Source organism: Zootermopsis nevadensis, unplaced genomic scaffold (assembly GCF_977971745.1).
Source record: "Zootermopsis nevadensis isolate Lab colony 2312 unplaced genomic scaffold, Znev_1.0 Znev_ptg000020l, whole genome shotgun sequence".
NCBI classification, from domain to species: domain Eukaryota; kingdom Metazoa; phylum Arthropoda; class Insecta; order Blattodea; family Termopsidae; genus Zootermopsis; species Zootermopsis nevadensis.
Genome location: NW_028259152.1, coordinates 13753439 through 13775988, shown reverse-complemented (window position 1 = coordinate 13775988; position 22550 = coordinate 13753439). Strand labels below are relative to the sequence as shown.

Here is a 22550-nt window from a genome sequence, read left to right as displayed (position 1 = left end):
CTTTGTCATTCTAAGTGAATTATCAATGTTGTATCTTCATACAGCATTGGTAATAGTACTAAAATCCATCCTTGCTATATCACAGATTCATTGGGAATGTTTCAGGGTTATGAGCTCATTAAAATAACGATCACACATCGGTTTTTTTAAAGCGTCAGAAGGACGTGTAGAATTTTCTGAGGTGTTAGAGAAAGCAAGAGAAACTGGGCTAGACGTGCTAAAGACGTAGATGAAAGCGTAATCAATAATTTTGAGATAATTGGTGCATGAGACATGTATGGGGAAACATCAATTCATACACTTTTGCCTAAAGTGGTGTAGCGGATCGCGGTTTAGTTTGGAAAATAACATTATATTGGATTTCAACCCTTTATAGTCCAGTGGTAACAATATATTCCACCTGTTTAAACAATAAATAACTATATATTTTTTTATGGATTTCGTACTATTCTCATCGTAAACAGGAATTACTTATTTAAACAGCATTAACATATTAATGTCTGCAGTTGTGAATAGTTATGTTTTGATTGCGGTGTGGACAAATCAATCAATAATTAATTATTATTTAGACGAATTTCAGCTTCAAAGGGATATAGAAGTAGAAGTCGTGTCCGGAGTTCCAAATTCTTTTTGAGAACTAATACCCAGTATAACAACAAGGTAATTTTAACTTCCGTTAGGGTACTTTAGTTCTAATTGTGCTCGCCCACGAAAAGTGACGAACCTGGTCGACATTCTAATTGATCCCATAGCTTGGACATGCTGTGGTTGAATTTACGTATAAAATATTATAAAATAGTATAAAATAAATGTGATAACCATTACTTTATGTTGTAGTCAATTATTAGGCTGGAGAGGTAATTTATAACGCAGTAAGTGGTTAAGTTTTATAAAATTTCGAATTTAGGTAAATATTATATGAGGATGTGGACAGGATTAATCTGTCTCAGGATGCGTTCCAGGGCTGAAATTTGTTGATCATGATAATGATCCATCAGTTTACACAATAGCTGCACGATCATGAGCTCCTCTGTGGAGTTTGGTGACTTCTTTGTTTTACCATTGTAACTTGAATGAGATGCGATGAACATGTCAACTTTTATGGTGAATATTTGACAAAGTACAAAGAAAACGTATTCCCACTTACTGTCATTATTATTGGAACAATACATTTCTTCCTTATAAATTTCCTTATCCGTCATTTTGATATCACTTCTTGTAGGATATTCAGATGTACGATTTTGAGGTCGTGCAGAATAGCACGACCCCCACATCAAATTTTATCGAAATCGTTCAGTTATTCTCGAGTTGAATCGATTGGACATTCGGACGGAAAGACACTACATAATGCGTTCTCTCTATGCAGATAGATAGCAGAAAGTCAGCCGTTCATTCCGAAGCCTGTGACTTACTGACTTAGATATCCTGATTCATATCGACGTCAGTGTGGTATGAAAAATCCCAAAAATATACCGGACAGGTTTCTAAATTTGTGTTTGTCTTAATTAATTATACCCAGTGGCACACTGACAGCTGTAAACTCAGTCCATGCGTAACGAGCACTAACAAGATGGCAGTGGAGGAAACACTGAGTGTTACGTGTTTTACCATTTGTTCTCAGAATTGCTATGAAGCATAGTCCAGGAGACGGGGCAATTAGAGAGGATGAACAGTAAAGCAGCTTTCCAACGGAGACGAGGAGCGTTGAATGCGAAACTTGGTGCGTCATCCTTAAGAACTTCGTAACAAATTTCTACAGGGTTTTACAGTTTGAATAAATTCGATTATAGTTCTTCATATATGCGATCTGTCGATTGAGCAGAGTTTTTAATAGCTGATAGTCACGTGATTTATCAACAATTTTCTCGCTTTTTATTTTACCTGAAAGTTCACTGTCGTATTGACAAGATCTCTGGAACGAATTCTGAAGCAGATAAAAGTAGTCAATGCACTCACAACCTGTCTCTAACCCAGTTTGATATTAAACTTCCATCTTCGGTTAGGTCTCCCAACTGGACTTTTAAAATGACCCGACAAATTTTGTGTTTATATACTATTTTAATTGCGTGCTATATGTCACGCCCATCTCATTCTCCCCCATATTTTTTATTTTAACAATATTTGGTACAGAGTTATGTTATTTTGTCCATCCTGACATTAGTTTCTTTCCTGTTGGTCAGATATTGTCTTCATTAGAATCATAGACACTCAGTGGCTGCTACAGTAGCCGTCTTCAAACTGAATGCTTCAAGGCTACTGGAGGACTCCACCACAATCCCCCTAGCAGTACCATCCTTTCCCCAAAGTCTTATTTTAAAACTATTCTCCCGTTTGCTTCTAGGTATTCAGAGTGGTCTCTTTCCTTAAAGCTTTCCAACAAAATTTTTTTACGCATTTCCTGTCTCTCCATTCGTACTACATGTCCAGCTCAGCTCATTCTCCTTGATAAGATCGTCCCAATACTGTCTGGTGAAGAATAGCCTACACGGTATAGAACTCCCCAATGTGCTGTTTGTTCCATCCTCCTGTCACCTCATCTCTCTTAGGACCAAATATTCGATGTTGGCAAGAATCAAGTTACCGTGGCCATGACACAGAGGTAAGACCCAAGGTTAAACAGGAGCCGTCAAGCTGACACGCCTGACTCTGTGTAACCACTTTCATGGCAAAGAATCTATACTAGTGTTCGTTATGAAAAGAAATGGATCGCTGTGTTGTCCTGCCAGGGTCTCAAATAAGCGAATCTTAAGTCGTTCCCGAACTTTCTTGACGCTCCGAGTAAGTGGATTACGCGGGGCCGGGGGAAGGAAAACCCAACATTTTGTGTGTTAGCAGAGGGAATGTTTGTATGTTTCCAAGTGGGAAATAGGCTTATAGCCCCTTATTCGAAGTAACATCCCCTAACGGGTCTTTGATCGACTTTCGATACGCCTAGACACTCCGACATGTGCAACACGTCACGTTAAACTTACAGTGATATTATCACAGAACGTAGGCCAACACAAGTAAAGCCATTTGTTCAGTTGGCCTGATCTTGTCGTAGGTAATATTCTTCTTCTTCTTCTTCTTCTTCTTATACTACTTCATTTGATTTACGAACTCTCCCATGCGTTCCTTGTATTTCCCATGTTCACTCAATCGTACCTCCTAGATTTTAATATCCAATCAAACTAAAAGACTTGGAGAAAACGAAGTTTTCTTAACTAAATGTTACTAATGCTGTAGATGTTTCAGCCTGTTTTGGTTTAAACATTTTCCTGAGCACGTAGTTTTTAGAAACACAAAATTAAGACATCTTCTTCATTCGAATTAACTGATTAGTTTCGAAGCCAAACAGAAAAAGTGGCAAAATTATCCTTTTATATGTCTTGAAATTTAGTGTTTTTGTTAGTGAACGAATGATTACAGATTTTAACTACTGTGATTAGCCTCAAATATGTGAATAGCAAATGCGACTCTGCTAGGCCCAAACACTCTCGCTTTCAATTTGTTCTGTAGTCCCTCTGTAACGTTCCAGTTCTCCATGACATGTTTGCGCGCGAAACAAAAGAAGTGTGGTCATACGTATTCCTTCTACAGTCTTCTGCAGTGACGAGGCAGAACCGAGGGAGAGCAGGTGGTGTGACTAACGCATTCCTCAAGATGAGGAGGCGAACTTGCCTTATGCTTATTAGACACCCAGCAACTTACGGTGACGTTCAAAGCCCTCTAGAAGTAACAAACAGCTGCAGCCCGCCACCCGCCAGCTTCATCAAGAAGCCGGGGATTTGCAGACTTCCCGCGAGCCGACTTGAATTCCGGCTCCCTCGCTGCAGTTTCCGAAATGTAGACCCCGCAAACACTCGGTGAACACACGTTCAAGACCAGTCTTTGCTTATTAATCACAACTGCCAGACCGGGTTCTTAGAGCACTTAGAAATAAATAGAAAGTCATAAATTTACCGCTAAATTAAACGAGGCATTTAAAATACTACAAAGCAAATATTTTTGTGGTATACTGAAATCTGGAAGGCTTGGATAGCCAAGGCTTGTGACTGGGATCGAGGAGCCAGGGGAAAGAGTGTCGTAGGAAATAGAATATGAACAAAGATAAAATTATGGGGGAGAAGTTAAAGACGCTTTATTTTTAGATAAAGGAAGCTTATTTTTGTTAGAAGGTTTCCAGGCAGCCCACACCCATTCTTCTGATAAGGACAGAAAGAGGCTAAAGGCATTAAAATATTAAGCAACGAAAGCCACACAACAGAGACGGCATAATTTTTTATTTTCCCATTAATACATGTTGGAATGATAATTTGGAAAGTTAAGTAATTTAGTAACTTTAAGAGCAAATGACAATTTTGATTAATTTTAGTTAGGAGGGCTGCAGAACTTGAAAACCATTTGCTTAAGGTAGAGGAATACCAAGTGAATCTGTGTCGATATGATCGGTCGCAAGAACTTCCCGATGCATACTGACTACTAGCCAGCAGTTCGGTAGACAAAAGACTAAACCGCCACTGAAGTTTTCCTTAACATGTGTGCCGTAGATTTCATTGATAATTTCAGCACACGATTTTAGCGATCTAACAATCAGCATGTTAGGTTATCGATATACATGTCTACATTCGTTGACGGAGTCACAAACGTACCGTTAATTTAGGTTGATTTCCGAGGAGAATGTTGAACTTGAAAGAGATGTGTGTCTATGAGGCCAGGCCAGAAAGAATCCCTCAACACATTTTTATGTAACTAATTCCAAATGGAAAGCAAAGGAAACCTTAGTACTGTAATCATTAATATGACCTTTTCAGCTTACAAAGTTACAAACTATTTCGACAGGTATAGCGGCAGATATTAATCTTCAAAGTGACATAAATAATTATGGAACTTCAAGACAAATGTGTAATTAAAACTGTTATCGGAAAATGAATCCGCCAAAGAGTAAAAGATAGTAAGGTGTAGACAGAGACTAAGGTCCCTGATGACGGTGGCAGTATAACCTCTGAAACTTTGGTTAACATCGACCAGACTACACAGCGCAACAACCCAGAAGACAGAAATCTTCATACTCATCGCCCTCATGATGGAGGCAGTATGACCTCCGAAACGTTGGTTAACATCGACCAGACTACACAGCGCAACAACCCAGAAGACAGAAATCTTCATACTCATCGCCCTGATGACGGAGGCCGTATGACCTCCGAAACGTTGGTTAACATCGACCAGACTACACAGCGCAACAACCCAGAAGACAGAAATCTTCATACTCATCGCCCTCATGACGGAGGCAGTATGACCTCTGAAACGTTGGTTAACATCTACCAGACTACACAGCGCAACAACCCAGAAGACAGAAATCTTCATACTCATCGCCCTGATGACGGAGGCTGTATGACCTCTGAAACGTTGGTAAACATCGACCAGACTACACAGCGCTACAACCCAGAAGACAGAAATATTCATATTTTAATCGCCCTGATGAAGGAGGCAGTATGACCTCTGAAACGTTGGTTAACATCGACCAGACTACACAGCGCAACAACCCAGAAGACAGAAATCTTCATACTCATCGCCCTGATGACGGAGGCCGTATGACCTCCGAAACGTTGGTTAACATCGACCAGACTACACAGCGCAACAACCCATAAGACAGAAATCTTCATACTCATCGCCCTGATGACGGAGGCCGTATGACCTCCGAAACGTTGGTTAACATCGACCAGACTACACAGCGCAACAACCCAGAAGACAGAAATCTTCATACTCATCGCCCTCATGACGGAGGCAGTATGACCTCTGAAACGTTGGTTAACATCTACCAGACTACACAGCGCAACAACCCAGAAGACAGAAATCTTCATACTCATCGCCCTGATGACGGAGGCTGTATGACCTCTGAAACGTTGGTAAACATCGACCAGACTACACAGCGCTACAACCCAGAAGACAGAAATATTCATATTTTAATCGCCCTGATGAAGGAGGCAGTATGACCTCTGAAACGTTGGTTAACATCGACCAGACTACACAGCGCAACAACCCAGAAGACAGAAATCTTCATACTCATCGCCCTGATGATGGAGGCAGTATGACCTCTGAAACATTGATGGACATCGACCAGACTACACGGCGCAACAACCCAGAAGATGGAAATCTTCATTATTCTTTAAGTTTTGTCAAATATTCACCATATACTGAAATGTTGTGACTAAGCATTATTGATCTCATCATCCCTGTGTATTTGGTCTAGCTTTTTCGCGATTGAGCTCGCAGCAAAACATTACAAGTTTGCTGTTGAGCGTGTTCTTATATATTTTCAGCCTCGTTCAGCTTCTCACGTCATATTATGGACCGCCCCAGTTCGTTGCTCGGTGTGTGAACAGCATGTCGTGATGTTCAGAACCTTTTCCTTTGCATTTCTCGCTCACCCATGTCTACCAGAGGAAACACACGTGGCTATAGGATCGTAAATGCAGGCACAAACGCTTGGAGGAAGGAGGGAAACTATTAGTTGGCCATGTAATTCAGTAAAAAGGTGCATTCTCCTCCCAGACCATGTACCTCCAGCAAACGGAGGCGTGCCATGAATCTAATGTACTAATTTTGTATTATGAGAAAATTAATATATGGCGGACTTGAACTTTTCCTGACATTCTTAAGTGCAGGTGACATATATGAAATTTAATCGAAATAACGTTCCGTAGCCTGCCACGGTGGTCTAGCGGTTAGAACGCTGGCCTTGTAATCCTGGGGTCTCGGGTTCGATTCCCGGCGGTGCCCGAATTTATAACTTGTGTTGGGCAAGGCCGTGGTCTAGGCAACACGGAGTTTTCTTCCGGGGGTTTCCCCGGTTTCTCCGTGGCATCCCAACAATTACTCCATTCACACACAGAAGAAGGCAATGGCAAACCACTTCTGGATCATCTGCCAAGAACGTATATGAACAGGTCCCAGTCCGAGAAAAGGATGGAAGGATCCTGTTCATATGGACCTGTCGTCAGACAGAACACTACAAATAAAAAAAAACGTTCCGTAGTTTCGTAGATAAAACTACTGTCACGATATCCCTTCCCTTAATGCGTATATTTTATATACTAAGTGTGAGGATACACGTACTTAATACAGACCGCAGGTGTAATTGGTGCATTTTTGGTCTTGAATGTAGTGTTCTTAAAGAAAGGTTTTAAGTAAATCGGATGGAATTTCTGATGTAGTACAGTGATGAATTCCGAGGAGACTGTGAGGTAACAAGGTAACAGGAGAACAGATGGGAGTTATCAGCTTAATGGAGGAAGATGAGACCTGGATCGAAGTGAGGGAGACATGCCATATGACAGCATAATATGACATTACCTAACAAGACGAACGACGAAGAATATTAGACATAATGCAAGATTATAATTTTCTATTACATGTAGGCCTATTCGTTATACATAGAAGCGGATATAAATTTATTGCTTAATAATAATTTTCAAAGGACAGTTTCACAGAAGCGAAGCTTTATAAAGTACACAGTAACTCAAGCAGAAGATATTACGGGAGGTTAGTCTACAGATAAACGTAGGATGTAGCTGCGTGTTATTATTTAGTCACTAAACTCCAGGACAAAAGTAACTTCGTGTTTGATGGCACTTCTGGAAAGTTAATATTCACGAGGATAGTCAAGAAATTCTTAGCGTTTTATGGAACCCGAATGTTGATCACCGTGTTTACAATAGGCCGCCACTGGTCCGTGTCCTGAGTTTGATAAATCTAGTATAGTCTAGTATTTTTTAATTATTTAAGATTCGTTGTAATATAATCCTTCCATAAATCCCTCAGATTGCCAAGTAGTCAATTACGTTAAAGTTTTTCAACTAAAAACGTTTGTACTTTCTTATCTCGCTCATGCGCTTTGCATGCCCCGCCCATTTCATCCTCTTAATTTCAGCCTAGCAGTATCTGGAGCAGAGTACAACTGTGACACAACTCTTTATGCATCTCTTTTCTTAGATGAGAGATCAGATCTTACAGTTTCAAGTCCGGAAATATCTGCTGTTTTTTCCTCATAATCTATTATTACCTTTCTGTGTCGTACGAAGAATCCAAACACAAAAGTTTACAAAACAATAATTTTACCTAATGATTTGCATAAATATTAAAACTGGTCTCTCACTCTAGATATAGCTTTAAGGCGTTTTAAAACGAAATGCCACAGTAAAATATTCGGAAGATTTCTGTCTTCTGGGTTGTTTCGCTGTGTAGTCTGGTCGATGTTAACCAACGTTTCAGAGGTCATACTGCCTCCATCATCAGGGCGATGAGTATGAAGATTTCTGTCTTCTGGGTTGTTTCGCTGTGTAGTCTGGTCGATGTTAACCAACGTTTCAGAGGTCATACTGCCTCCGTCATCAGGGCGGTGAGTATGAAGGTTTCTGTCTTCTGGGTTGTTGCGCTGTGTAGTCTGGTCGATGTTTACCAACGTTTCAGAGGTCATACTGCCTCCGTCATCAGGGCGATGAATATGAAGATTTCTGTCTTCTGGGTTGTTTCGCTGTGTAGTCTGGTCGATGTTAACCAACCCCTCGCTTGGATTTTGCTACTACCACCAAGATCTGCACCGGCGGCGGCTCCAGGCGGGCTCGCGCCCTGACCCTTCCGCGCACACCGCCGCGCCCTCCTACTCAGATGTAAACCGCTGTTAAGTTCGTTCAAAGCAGTGAAATGAATAATTTTCAAGAATGATGAAATTGACCATTAATTATCCAGTAATACCACTGTCATCAACTACATACAAAATGACATCCAACATTCTTCTATCTGGGTTAATTACATACGCATACGAAATTGTTGGGTATCATCAGCGTGGCTTTGACGTAATCAACTAATTTCTGATTCGGCATTCAGCATTCGTAGGTACTGTCGAAAAAATGGGAGTATAAAGGAACAATACATACTCTGTTTATAGATTTCGAAAAAGCCCATCATTCAGATAGAAGGAATGTGTTTAATGAATATCAAATCTAAAACTTCTTGACGATGGTGAAGAGTGTAATTGAATAAAAATTTTCTTGGATATTATCCATCGTCTAGTAAATATAAAACGTAAAACGACGTTTCGGAGATGGGACTCTATCTCCGTCTTCAGGTTCCTACACAAAAGATTTCGGAGATAGGGATTAGCTCTATCTAGTGGGCCCAACTGTGTAGGAACCTGAAGACGGAGATAGAGACCCATCTCCGAAACGTCGTTTTGCGTTTTATATTTACTAGACGATGGATAATATCCAAGAAAAATTTTATTCAAGTGTTTAATGAAGTTCATATTAAATTTAGTTATACCCAAAAAGAAACTAGTTAGTTTAATTAAAATGTGTTTAAATGGAACTTATACTGCAGTCCGTACAGCTAGATGTCTGGTGCATTTCATAATGAGAATGGTCTGAAAAAGGGAGATGTTTTGCACCACTGCTTTTCAATTTTGTTGTACAATAAACCATCAGGAACATTCAAGAAAAGGGAGGACTTGGAATTGAATGGGGAACATCAGCTTCTAGTGTGTGCTGATAATGTTAATTTATTGGGTGAAAACATAAATATCATAACAGAGAAACACAGAAGCTCTATTACATTTTAATAAGGAATTTTCGTGTAGAATTAAACGCAGAGAAAACTAATTACATTTTCATATTTCGTCTCCAGACCACACGACAAGATCGCTTTGAAAATGAAAATTAAATTATTTGGGACGACGGTAACAAATACAGAGCAGGATACATTCGGGGAATGCTAGCTACAATGCAGTTTAGATTCCTTTGTCTTCCCGTCTGTAATGTAAAAATTTTGTTACAGGCAACTCTCGATTTACGAAAGAGTTCCGTTCCAAGACGTTGTTCGTTATGTGTATCTTGCATTCCTGGGCTTTTACGATACGTATCGTATAGGTTAGCAACCATTTTAAAGCATTAAAACAATGTACTAATTATCATAAAATAATTTTCAGATAAATACTGTAATAAATACATTTTTTAAAAGTTTATTTATTTAAATCTTACAATTATGTTCACTATTCGTTTGGCATTTCGTTTTATAAGGAACTCTATCTATTGGTGACTTTAAAAATTTTTTAATGAATTGTGACGTTTGTTATAGCAAATGTTCGTAAACCGAGAGTTGCCTGTATTTGTTGTTTTGTGGAACTTGGTCTCTTAATGGAAACACGCATTACGGCTGTGTGAGAAGCTACATAACGAAGAGTTCTGTGATTTGTAATCTTCACTATGTAGATTGAGATGCGTTGGGTATTTAGCATGCATGGAGAATGATAAATGCATACAACATTTAGGTTAGAAAACCTGAATGTAAGAGACCACTTTGAAGACCCAGACGTGCATGTGAGTACAATATTAAAATTGATCTTAGGGATGTAGGTTTGGAAATTTTGAGTCTGATTAATCTGGATTAGAATAGAGACCGGTGGCGAGCTGTTGTGGACAACGTAATGGACAGTGTGGTTCCATTCATGTTAAGTTTCTGACTAGTCCAGCACACTTTTAGCTTCCCAAGAATAATTCATCTGCATGGAGTTAATTAATTCGTTACTTACGTTTTCCGTGAATGTTAATTTAATTTTTATTTATCTTTCCCGAATATTTTAAATTCGCCATGTTTTGACGTTTTTGAAGGATTCTTTACGAACGCATCCTTCTCTCTTGATTTTTTCCAACATTTTTATAACGATATACTTAGCTGCCTCTGCGGCTGTTTGTTTGTTTGTTTTAACGCCCTCTTTAAAGATGAATAGAATTTCTTTGTTCTTTTTTTCCGAACCAAGACGATGATAACAACATAGACTAAAAGGTAGTTTGTCCCATTTAATTGAAATCTCTCTCGACCTTTTCTAGCTTCTTAGTAGCGTATTCCGAAGATGATTTGGAAAGTAACGTCGGAAAAGAATTTCTTTGGGATCGGGGATAAAAATGCATGGTTCAAGCGTTTAACAATAAGAGCTTTACTCCAGGTTTTATTACGTCACTCAGGGTCAAAGACTTCAGTGACTGTCTTCCGAGAATGAAATACATGTTCTTTCCGTAGACTGGAAGTTGACGAGGCAACTAACTAGATGCCTTACGGAACCCGAAGGTTCATCACCGAATTAACCAAAGCCCTCCAACGGACCCTGTCCTGAACCAACAAAATCCAGTCGGCTTCAAGTCCTATCTCCCATAGATCCTACCTTATATTATCCTCCCATCTACGTCTAGGTCTCCCAAGCTGTCTCTTTAAATTGAAGATCTTACAGACGGATATTAAAAGACCTGTTTTGTTATAACTTGTTACATTTACGAAACATAATGAGGAGGGGACATCATGTATTAAGTTTTATGTTACTGAGTGAGCCATCTAAATTACATTGTAATAATTCGGCATATATTTTAACCTTTTGCATGCACAATAAGTTCCTTTAGCGAATTAATTGATTTTTTCCTCATGTGGTGATACTGTTTTAGTAATGTAATACAAGGAAATCTTACAACATTACTACCCGAAACAGCTCTATCGAACGACAAATCGACTCCAGACTTCATCGCCGTAATCGTGTTGATGCTGTTGGAAAAATGATATTAAGAGTGTCTGAAATATAATAGCATATACGAGCTAGACCTGGGTTCGAGACTAGTTTGTTGTCTTGCGTCTAACAGAAGTTGGAAGCTGTGACATGTGAAGTACAACTGCCAATATTTCCGCATGCTGGAATTCTGCGGTACAAATGTTGGAGATGCGTTGTGTGAATACGCGGAACTTTGTACTAGAAAACAAGGAAGGAGAAGCAGAGGGGAAGGAAGGGCACAGTGCCAGATACTGACTTTACATAAGGAACGAAGTAGAATGGAGAAGAAAGACGACAACAAAAGTTTCGAAGGGAAAGAATTTATAAATAATGAGGAAAGTAGTGAAGAGGGGTAGCATGTGCGTCATAAGGAACGCGTTAAAATAAGGGAGGGAATGAAAAAGAGAGAGAGAGATGATAAAATATGAGGATGACATCGAATTCTTTGAGATAACAAGCATAATTATGTCCCATTCTTTTATTCTCTGTCCTCACATACCTCAGATGCTAGATGTAGATTCAATGCCTGGAAGTTTGATACTGTATGTCCCGGGTAGTGAATTTATTATATCAGTTTAAATTGTCTTCATACAACTAAATTTTTAGACAGCGCAACCGTGAAACTGTAGATACGCCCGACTTGACGGGAGGACGGATTGACTGCTCCATCAGAGTCCGCCCTGGCAAAATCAGTCACAGTGCAAAACAACATGGCGTTTTATTCTACAATAGAACCATTTGTTAAGTAAAGTAAAGTAAAGTTTGTCCCACTATACGCCATGTAGGCGTTTGGGGTGAGTGGAGGTATAGCTCCTCTCTTCCTTGACCTCGGCACTAGATGGGGGTGAGTGGTCAGCATCACACCCCGGCCGGCTTTACCCCCGGGAAAGGACCCCGGTACCCATTGTAGAGGAGGCTGAGTGGGCCCCAGAGCCGGTCTGGACGCAAAGGCTACAGGAAAAAATCCTCTGCCCCCGTCGGGGATCGAACCCCGGTCGTCCAGCCCGTAGCTAGTCACTATACTGACTGAGCTATCCCGGCTCATGAACCATTTGTTATAGTTGTCTAATTAAACCTTTAATATACACCTGTAACGCTGGTTTCATAATTGTTGTCTGTGTCGTTTGGAAGACAGTTTTTCCTATTTGCCTGAGTTGTGAATCAGTATCTTAGAGACACAGCTTTGACTCTCTTCATCAGTTGCTTTCTGTGTGGTCAGTAGGCGTACTCTTTGTCTTAGGACTGTTGAACTCTTTCGGGTTATCCGAAGAATCCGTCCCACATCGCGGAAATTACATTCCGGTACAATGTCGGGCTCAGTCCAATAATCTTATTAAAGTTACAACAGAGGGACAGAAAAACAAAGGAAGTGAGATAGAGAACAAGAAGGAGAAGGAGACAATTAAATTTTGATGCTGGTGAATTGCTAAAATGGTCCTCCGTTTGGAAAGTCATATTTCAGCCCAGCGCGTGAGCCCTGCTATTTTGAAATTCAAATAAAATATATACTAGATCTGGTGGAATGTTAATGTAAGTAAAAGTAGGTGGACCACAAAGGGTTATCGTAGCTGAACATAATTAAGCTCTGTTGATGTGGATATCTGCAGCGAAAATGTGAAGTCCGTGAGTTTCATTATGGTCTTTGTCATAATTTTTTGTATAAAGAATAGGAATTGGTCGCGTGCAGTGACTGTCATGTCCGTCCGTTTATTTGTTCGCTTTTTTAATATTCGATACTATTAACGGACTTACGATTAAATTTGGCAATTTAATTTTGTTCAGTGTGAACGTTGTTGACTTCTGTACAAATAAAAGTTTATCACAAAATATTATACACTATATACCTCGAGAATTGGAACCCTACTGAGTTAACAGTTGATTATCCGGTTGTAGTTTTATTACCATGTCCGTTCTTAAGCCGTTAAATTCGTTCCATATTCTAGAATCATATTTATCTACAGGTTCTTTTAATATTAATACGAATAAGTCGCTTTGTTTAAAATTTTCCGACTGAAATAGTTTTATTCTAGGAACATTTACCTCAGCCAGTGACTCTGTATGATTTAAATTGGAGAAAAAAGATTGTTTAAACGAAAAAAGCTGGCAATACTAGATATGGCCAATGATATCCTTCGATTACGGGCGAAATACAGGAAAATCTATTTTCGCTGACAGTTTGTCTGCTGTTTTGAAGCCCCTGTAATGGAGACAACGAGGGTCTTACTCAGCCAACCAAATTTGTTTTCTCTAAGGAGGCTGACCACTTGTTACTCCTTAGTCTCGTCGTCTTGTGGATGAACGTGTGGACCAGCTAAAGTTACGTTTTAAATCGACCACCACGTACCGTGAAATAATAATTATATTAACTTTTTAAAATAGAATAACTGAAGACATTTCTCTCTTATTCAGTGTAAAATTTCGGTTGTTACATCTGAGGAATCACGTTACATTTCCATTACAATCATCAGTCCCTTAATTAAATTTAATATTTTCGTAGCTTTTTATTGTAACTAGACGTGAAAGTTAAAGGGATGCTCGGTTTTTCTCTGGGAAAATAAAGAAAAGTTTGGGAGGTAATATGCTTGAATTATTCAGATTTATATTGATTTTTATACTATCAAGTTGGTGAGAGTGTACGTTACCCATATTCTGTAATATTTCAAATTCTGACGGAGGCAAAGTACAAAAAACTTTGTCTTCTGGGTTTTCGGGTCCAGTAGTCTGGTAGCTTACCGACGTTTCAGAGGTTCTTGCTGTCTATTTTATTAGAGTGACTCAGACCATTAATATAGGAGTTAATTTGTGTTACTTTGTGATTCTGATCCCACAATTTGAAGTACCTCCGAAATCTCGGTAAAGTTCTATCAGACAGCCATCTTCTTCCCAACATTATCTGAACGCGTAAGGTACGGTACCTATCTACATTAATTTCCAGTCTGACAGCTAATCATTAAGTTGCATATTAATTTGTGGTATTATATGATTCTGACGACGCAGTTGAAATATTCGCCTGGATTGTGTAATTCACTAACTGATGGAGCAGAGTTCTTCTTGAGAAGCTAATAGCACTCAGACGATTTCCTAACCTCTTATGGAAACTGAAGGCTTATTACCATCTTCAGAAGAGCTGGTCACCGACCCTTATCCTTAACCAGTGAATCTTATTCATACTCTCCACCTTATCATTCCATTTACGCTTAGGTCTTCCAAGTGGGTTTTCCCCTTTAGTCTTGTTGTAACCATTTCTCGTATTTCCTATGAACCTCATATAACTCGCCTATCTGATCGTACTGACTTGATCATCTATGAATATTAGAGAAGAGTACATAGTAGAGAACATATCATGCAATTTTCTCAAGTCTGTTATCACTTTATCCCTCTAAGGTCTCAATATTATCCTAAGCGGTCTGTTGTTAATACACTCATAACTGTGTTATTCCTCTTAAAGTGAAAGACCACGTTTTGCACCCATACGAAACAACAGGTAAAATTATACATGTGTATAGTTTACTCTTTAGCAGACGGAAAGAAAAAATATTATGAATAATGTATTAGCTAGAATTTTCTGAATAATGGACTTAGTTTTCTTAACGTTTACATGTATGATAATTTCCTTTCTGGCATTGAACAAATCTCATGTACTGTTTCGCCCAGTAAATTAACATCATCAGTGTAGACCGGAAGCTGATGTGTCTCATTGAATTCCAAGTCCTCTGTGTTTTCTTGGGTCTTCCTAAGGGTGTGTTCTAAAGGAAAACTTAAAGAATGGTTGTAAAGCGTATCTTTGTTGTAGACCATTCATTAGGAAGTTGTTAGCCCATTTCCCTACCGCCATGCTGGAGGACCATGCCTCCTCAACTGTCCGCGACTGCTTATTGAACATAATTTACAGCTGCTGTCCGTATCTGAAGGCCTCCTCCGTCCACGACCTAAGGACGGGCCATGTCGTGGTGGCAAGGGTTCCACTTAAGTCGGCCTAGATAATGTAAGTCACGAAAGTTACTTGTGACTTTACTTATATATTCAGATTAAATACAATGAAACTATCAGTTTCTCAAAGTAATCGATATTGACTTTATTAAATATTCTCAGTTGGCGAAATTTCGAGTTGTGAAACTTGAAATAGGTGTAACGTAGAGGTCTATAGAGTCTGCTGTTCGTTAAAGTGTTAAGTCTACTTTACTGTAAAGGTTTGTAGGACAGGTGACCATACCAGTTCCCCCGGTAGTAAGTCTGCCATATGATAAAGGTCTTTGTCCTTCTATGCAGGAGTTTCTCTTTTCAATTCGACTGCATTAGAGAAATCATGGATGAAAGTCAGCCAGGCGGCAGCACCAGCGTCCTCTGGGCCATAACTTTTGCATCCAATTTTCGTCTCTTTCATTATGTAAGTTGTGTTAGTCTCTAGTCACTCAGTTTGGACTACGATAAAGACATGAAAGGGAAAGAGGGACTGACTTTCCTTTTTATGTTTGTGTCTGCAAATGCAAGCCGGGCCTTTTCAGCAACTGTGACGCCATCTCCATGTTTATAGACACTTCTGGAATTTCATCAGCAACTTCTACTCTTCTGTCTGTTTTTGGTCATTTCTCTATGGCTGTTTCATCAAAACATGAGTTGTCACATTCTCTGGCGCAACCACACAATTACCCTAGTACTGGAGACTCTCAACACATTAAACTAAACAAACCAAAAATTAGGTTAGATGCGCCCCACTGTACGCGTATTCCAAATCCCTTTTTCGAATCTCTTCACTGAAAAGAATGAGGCAAACAGAAGTTTGAACACGCATAGGGGATATCAGAAGTACTCACAAAATTTTAGTTGGATAATCTTAATAGAGGATATTACTTGGCAGAACTAGACGTAAATTGGAATACAGTATTAAAATGTATCTTAAAGGCGTGTAACCAGTGAGTGTGATTATTCGATTTATTGAATTCTATGAATGTTGTGGAATTTCTAGTTGAAGGACTGTTAGCTATTTAAAACAGACTCTCCTCCATAGATTTAGCTGGTTTTTGAGAAATTGCATAAATCATTCTTTGGCTTGACTGCTCTTTTATTGGAAACAGAAATGTGCTGTTGCAAAGCTAATCGCAGTACTGCACAAACAAAAATTATTTTTCCTTGTATTCCATTAAACATTTTTCATATCGAAACATTTCCACATTTTTAATTTGTAGATTATGTACTACATATTGTATAAATTACTTTGTACATTGAACAAATTCATAGAAATTTAACCAAACTTATCAATTCCTATTGTAAAACGAATTCTAGCCAATAATCGTAATTCGGTTCAATTCAGTTACTTGTTTCGTATTTATTACACTACTTGACAGCAAAATCTGGTGGTAAGAAAAACGCCAACACATAATATATTAACGAAATACATATAACATAGTACAAATACAGCAAGATTTACGATAAATAACACAAGAATAACATCAAGTTTAAAGGTTATACGAATAGCCATATGAATTGGACGTTGTTTATTGTCTAAGATAATATTTTATGCAGGCTTACGTGATGTTTAGATATTTGGCCGCATTTCCCACTACAGGTGATTTATTATCATAATACAGCCAAATTTATTAACAATTTTATTTCTGTATTAGTGACGACGGTTGGCATCGAACCCATAACTATCCGAATAATAAATTAATATAGTAGCCACTAGCCTATTGAGGCGGTAGTGCACTCAGATAATTGACAGTGCAGATAATATTACTTGTATAGTGATTCAACAAACCACTGTCAAAAAGCTTTAGAGAATTATAAAGGAATGACAAATATTGGACACTAGAATAAATTAAAACAGTAAGCATTTGGTCACCGAGAGTGATATATTACAGAACGTAATGCATTCCTTGTTTAAAATGCCTGTGTATCTGTCGATTGCACTGATAATACAAGCGTTTTAGCTGATAAAGCTGCCAGTAATTTCATTCTGCGTGAAACAGGTATTGTACGTATAAAACGTCTAATTTTATGAGGTTAAAAGCAACCGCCTCATGTCATGGCTAAACCGATACGGTAATGACGTAATACCTTCATCACATGCAGAGTAGGCCTGTATAATTATTAATAGCGTATAGAACAAACGATATTGATTGATTAATTCTTCAAGTAAGGAGCTTAGAAAGTTGGAGAGAGGAGTTCTTCTCTCTCGCTCCCCCTTTTTACTTCATTATCTCACGTAAAAGAGGGGAGGGGACAGGGGATTACGGTATTGGGTTTTTAGAGTTCACTAATTAATGAAGTTTCACTGGTTTCGTTACCGTGGGCTTATATCATCGTGCTTTTTTAAGTAACTTATTTCACGTGGAAAGCAAGCAGAAGGCATGGTTCATAAATTCATTAACAAAAAAATAAAGAGGGAGTAAAGTAGAAGGGACGTGTTTCATTTTGTGTTATTTTGGAGAGTGAGAGGGGAAACACACAAGCAAACACGTGACACGTTGGTATGACGAGTGTTGGTGTGAGAAACTCCTTTGCTTTTAAATGTAATTTGCGTTTCTGGATCATAAAGAAACTAATCAAATCGTAATGGATTTAAACTTTAACGCGTTAATCCAGAGTATTTACGTCCCAGTAACGGAACAGAGATATGTAGCTTCTAGTTCGCAAGAATTGTTTTACTCTGTTCATTTTATCAATATTAATATACATTGTATGACTTCCTCTCACGTATCGCATAAAGAAGGTAGTGTCCATCCGTCTGTCATCTTCGTAACTACCGAAGGAATTTAAACTGAATCTGGTATTGGTTCTGGAGAGTAAAACCAGGGAATAAAGCATTTAGAATATCAAATCTAAAAGTTCGTGACGATGGTGAGTTATTTGAATAAAAAGTTCCTTGGATATTTTCCATTGTCTAGTAAAATAATAAAATAGAAAACGACTTTGGTCCGGAGATAGAGATTAGCTCCATCTAGTGGGCCCAACAGATTAAGTGCCTGAAGACGGAGATAGAGTCCCATCTCCGAAATGGCATTTTCTATTTTAATATTTTACTAGACGATGGAAATATCAAACAAACGTTTTATTCAAAAAGCATTTAGAAAATGAATGTACTGGAATGAAACGCATTTTCCCAATTTTGCAGATGTTTTGCTTAAAGAGAACTTAATTGTAGGGTTATTCATTCTGGTTTAGTGTGTTGGTTTCCTTTAATACAGTGATCACATTTTCAATTAATATTATGGCGGGTTTTTTAAGAATGAAATGGGAACATAATATTAAAACATAAGCTGGGAAAATAAATTTTGATAATATGGATTTGCCTGACATCACTCTGGTGTGGTGTCCAGTGCCATACTTTCTCATTACCAACGCCGATTCCAGGTTCTGCTACCATATAATTACATATCGTGTTAGTTAAGCGGGAAGTAAGTTACTGAGAAACATTTAGTGTCGCCATAAATTTTATTTTATATTATTTGGTATAGCTAAGTCCGTGATGTGTTTAACGATTAGGATTTTGATTTCTGGTAGGAGTACTATTTCGTTTGGGTTGGCTCTTTGTTTCAACCTACCCCACACCCAAGAGATATACGAGGCTCGGAGCTTTTAGAGTCACGTAGTCTTAGTTAAGATCATTTTTGTGGTAAATGAAGTAGGTCTGTGAACCTTACGTTCTGAAAACTACATCCATTCACCTCTCATTCTTTCAACCAAGCTCATTGAAACTTAATTTATTTTTCAGATATCCTTTGGGGTTTTTCGAAGTAAACATTTTCTATATTTCCTCATCGCAATTATGTACAATGCTTGTTTCTCCCAATCTTATCTACACTTCCAGCTTCACTTACTTACAATAGTTCTTTTCATTTACTTATTATTCATTTAACGACGCTGAATAACTCAGATTGTATATCGTCGAACGACAGGATGACTAATGAATAATAATTGCTGAGATCGTGGAAGGCAGCAGTTTGGCCTAATTTAATGTAAGATCCTGGAATTCGCCTAGGGAAGAGAGAAAATCAACTAAAATTATCATACTGTTAACCGGTCTCCGGGCAAAGAGTTCAACACAGTATATCCCGAATACAAAGCAGCAGTGCTACCCACTCTTTTTCTTAAAACACTAAGTGACCCGTATAAATCACGAAGTTCCTTGTTATCGTAAATTGCTCTTTTACGTTATCAGTTTTAGGTCCGAGTATTTTTATATGATATTTGTTTACAGACAAGTATAGCAGGTTAATTTATTCCAGTATGAAAATAGGTCTATATAGCATTCATGATATCGGAGATATATGACTGGTAGAATCACTGTCAGGAGCAGAATATTCCCGTAAAACCTGTCCAAATCCTATATCCTCCACCTCAAATCTCCAACCGACTGCATTGCGTCTGTGTGTTCTAGACAGAATAGTTACATCTAAGCAGAGCTGTCATCAAATGAATACATTATGACTGGAACATTATTACGTTGAGGGCATGGACCTTCCTTCCATATTCGTTAGCAACGAGATAACTGTGCAGTGTAGCCTAGGCGAAGGCCCCCTTATTTTAAAATAATCATCACAACTTCAACTCATATAACAAGTGATTTATTTGTGTATTTGTTACAGTTTTAGGTTCCCTTTCACGCCGAATCCACGGCAATTCAAATCCGAGTAAATTTTGATTAAACAGTTTAAATTTTTTCTACATTCTCCTTTACCAATTAATGATAATATTAATTGACATAGTTTCAGTTTATTTGAGCCCAAAGGCCGAACACCATTAAAAACAAAGCTTCTTAATTTTGACGACTCTGGATCAGTTTAAATCATTCGACATTAATTGAAAATATTACAAAATATCTACTTTAATATTATGCTTCCACCTCAACCTCAGTTGTGTGTGCAGGTATATTCTGATATATTTTATCGCTTAAAATATTATATTTCGTGTCTGTCCTATCCGTACCAAATTAACAGTGTATAGTTTTCTTGAAGTAACTGCTGGGATAAGAACGCGGACAGTGGTAATATTATAAGTAGTTATTTAAGATTTCCTTCAGTTTCTCTCTTTTAGTCTGGAAATTTGTGCCAGAAATTTCCCCTCATATTATATAACTGTCACGTAGGCTGTGTAGAATTTTATAAATTGTGGGCAACTAAAATTTTTATAATCTAATTTTTTTTTACTCGGGTTATGTATCCATATAATACTGAAAGAATATTGCGTGACTCATGTGGTTATGTGTTATTTGTAACGTCTGGAGTGGCGTATACAGGTAGCTTTGGATTTCATTGTTTTTCTTACATTAAATACGTTATAGATATGACTGCCCACGAGCAGTAAAAGCTTAGACTGATGCGATTTTTATGGAAACGATACGTTGGCTCCTGATTATTGCAATGATAGTACAAACTCATTTTTCTAAAAGAAAAAAGACTCATCAGGTTCTGCAAGTAACCGATTCAGTTAATGTTACCTAAATATACATTATTTTTAAACGTGATATTACGCACCAGACCAGTTTGGCGTTTTTGGTAATATCAACCGACGTTTTCGCCATATTTTTCTGAAACTTCATCACGACATTTTGTACATAATAATTCGCATATTTCTTGCAAGGAATAGGTACGGACAAAGATCAGCTGAGCGGTTATCAACTCCTCAAGTAGCATTGAATCACTTGCACAGCAGGGAATGTGTTAATTAGAATGTTAATTTCCGCTCTTGATATTCTGATACCGCAAAAATTTGTGGTATGTCCTAATTGGTTCCAGAAGCCGTGCCTTAGAAGTCACAGTGTGGAAAATAGTCCCACGTTGTAGCACAGCTTTATCGTTTGGAAGCTTAACCCTCACCTTTCAGACTTTGCATTTACATACATTAGACCTAGTTTTCCCGAGGGACGAAATCCACTTGCAGTATCTCATTATGTTACCGGCCACGCTACAGCAGTAAAAACACGAGGGTTCCAAGTTGAACGTATCTGCAATATAGGGGCTTTCTCTTGTCTGATAATGGACGTGATAAGGGCGACAAGATGGCGGCGCCAATGGAGGCAGCACGTAGTGGCTGTTCTAGGTCTGGACAAATGACGATCATAACCGTAATAAGTCTAGTGTTCGATTCCCGCTCTATCCCGTTTGTTTATTGATAAATTTTTATTCCAGGTATGCACTCCCTAAGGAAGCCACTAAGATAACAGAACCAAATACTGTTACACAAAACTATAAATATAAACTCTTTTCTGTTTTGTTGCAATTTTGAACAGCTGGTTCAACAGGGTTTCGTGAAAAGCGTCGCTTAAGCCTGTCATGATTTCAAGATGTGGCAGTGTTGCTTTCGGTCGAAAACCTCTCTCATCTAAATAGCCCATAACCTAACTTATATTTCCCCCTTTCTGCCCCGATTCCTCTCCCACCCCCACCCCCACCCCCCCATTACCGGGGTGCTCACTGCTGAGGGCCGTATCTTGGGGTGACCTGTGGACCTCTATTTCCCTGCTCCTCTTGTATTTCCTTTGTCCTTCCTCTTTCATCTCCTCTCTCACTTGCATTCTACTGTTCTGCTTCGTCAATATATTGCTCTTTGTTGACCTCAGAGTCGCCATCTTAAACAAAATACACGCAGCTTCAATGTCGTGCCTCTTCCGTCCGCCTTTGGTCCGCCTGGCATCATCAATATGCTGGTCCCTCATTCTGTACAGTGATTTTCCGATGCGTGTTAGATATGTTATCCTCGTACAAAGAGAACTTCCCTTCTCTTCTTGCCATCTTCAGATTTCTCTTTACATCCAAATTTCCTTCCGTTCATGTTTCAACTAACATTCCTCACAACATCCGCAAAGCCCTGTCCTGATTTGAAAAAAGAAAGACACTCAAATCATGAATGCAGCGGGCTCAGTCTACACGAAGATACTGTCCCGGGCTTGGTCTAGAGAGACTGAAGAAAACCTTTAGTAATTTAATATTACTAAAGGATTGTAAAAAAATTATGTATCATTCATTTAACGTTGGAATGT

At 38.6% G+C, this 22550-nt stretch overlaps 1 protein-coding gene across 15 annotated transcripts in view; it reads left to right on the top strand.

Moving 5' to 3' along the window:
• The window catches only part of LOC110831748 (CUGBP Elav-like family member 1), a 1322428-nt gene that overhangs the window by 313046 nt on the left and 986832 nt on the right, over window positions 1-22550 (top strand). The gene's annotated exons all lie outside the window — the stretch shown is intronic.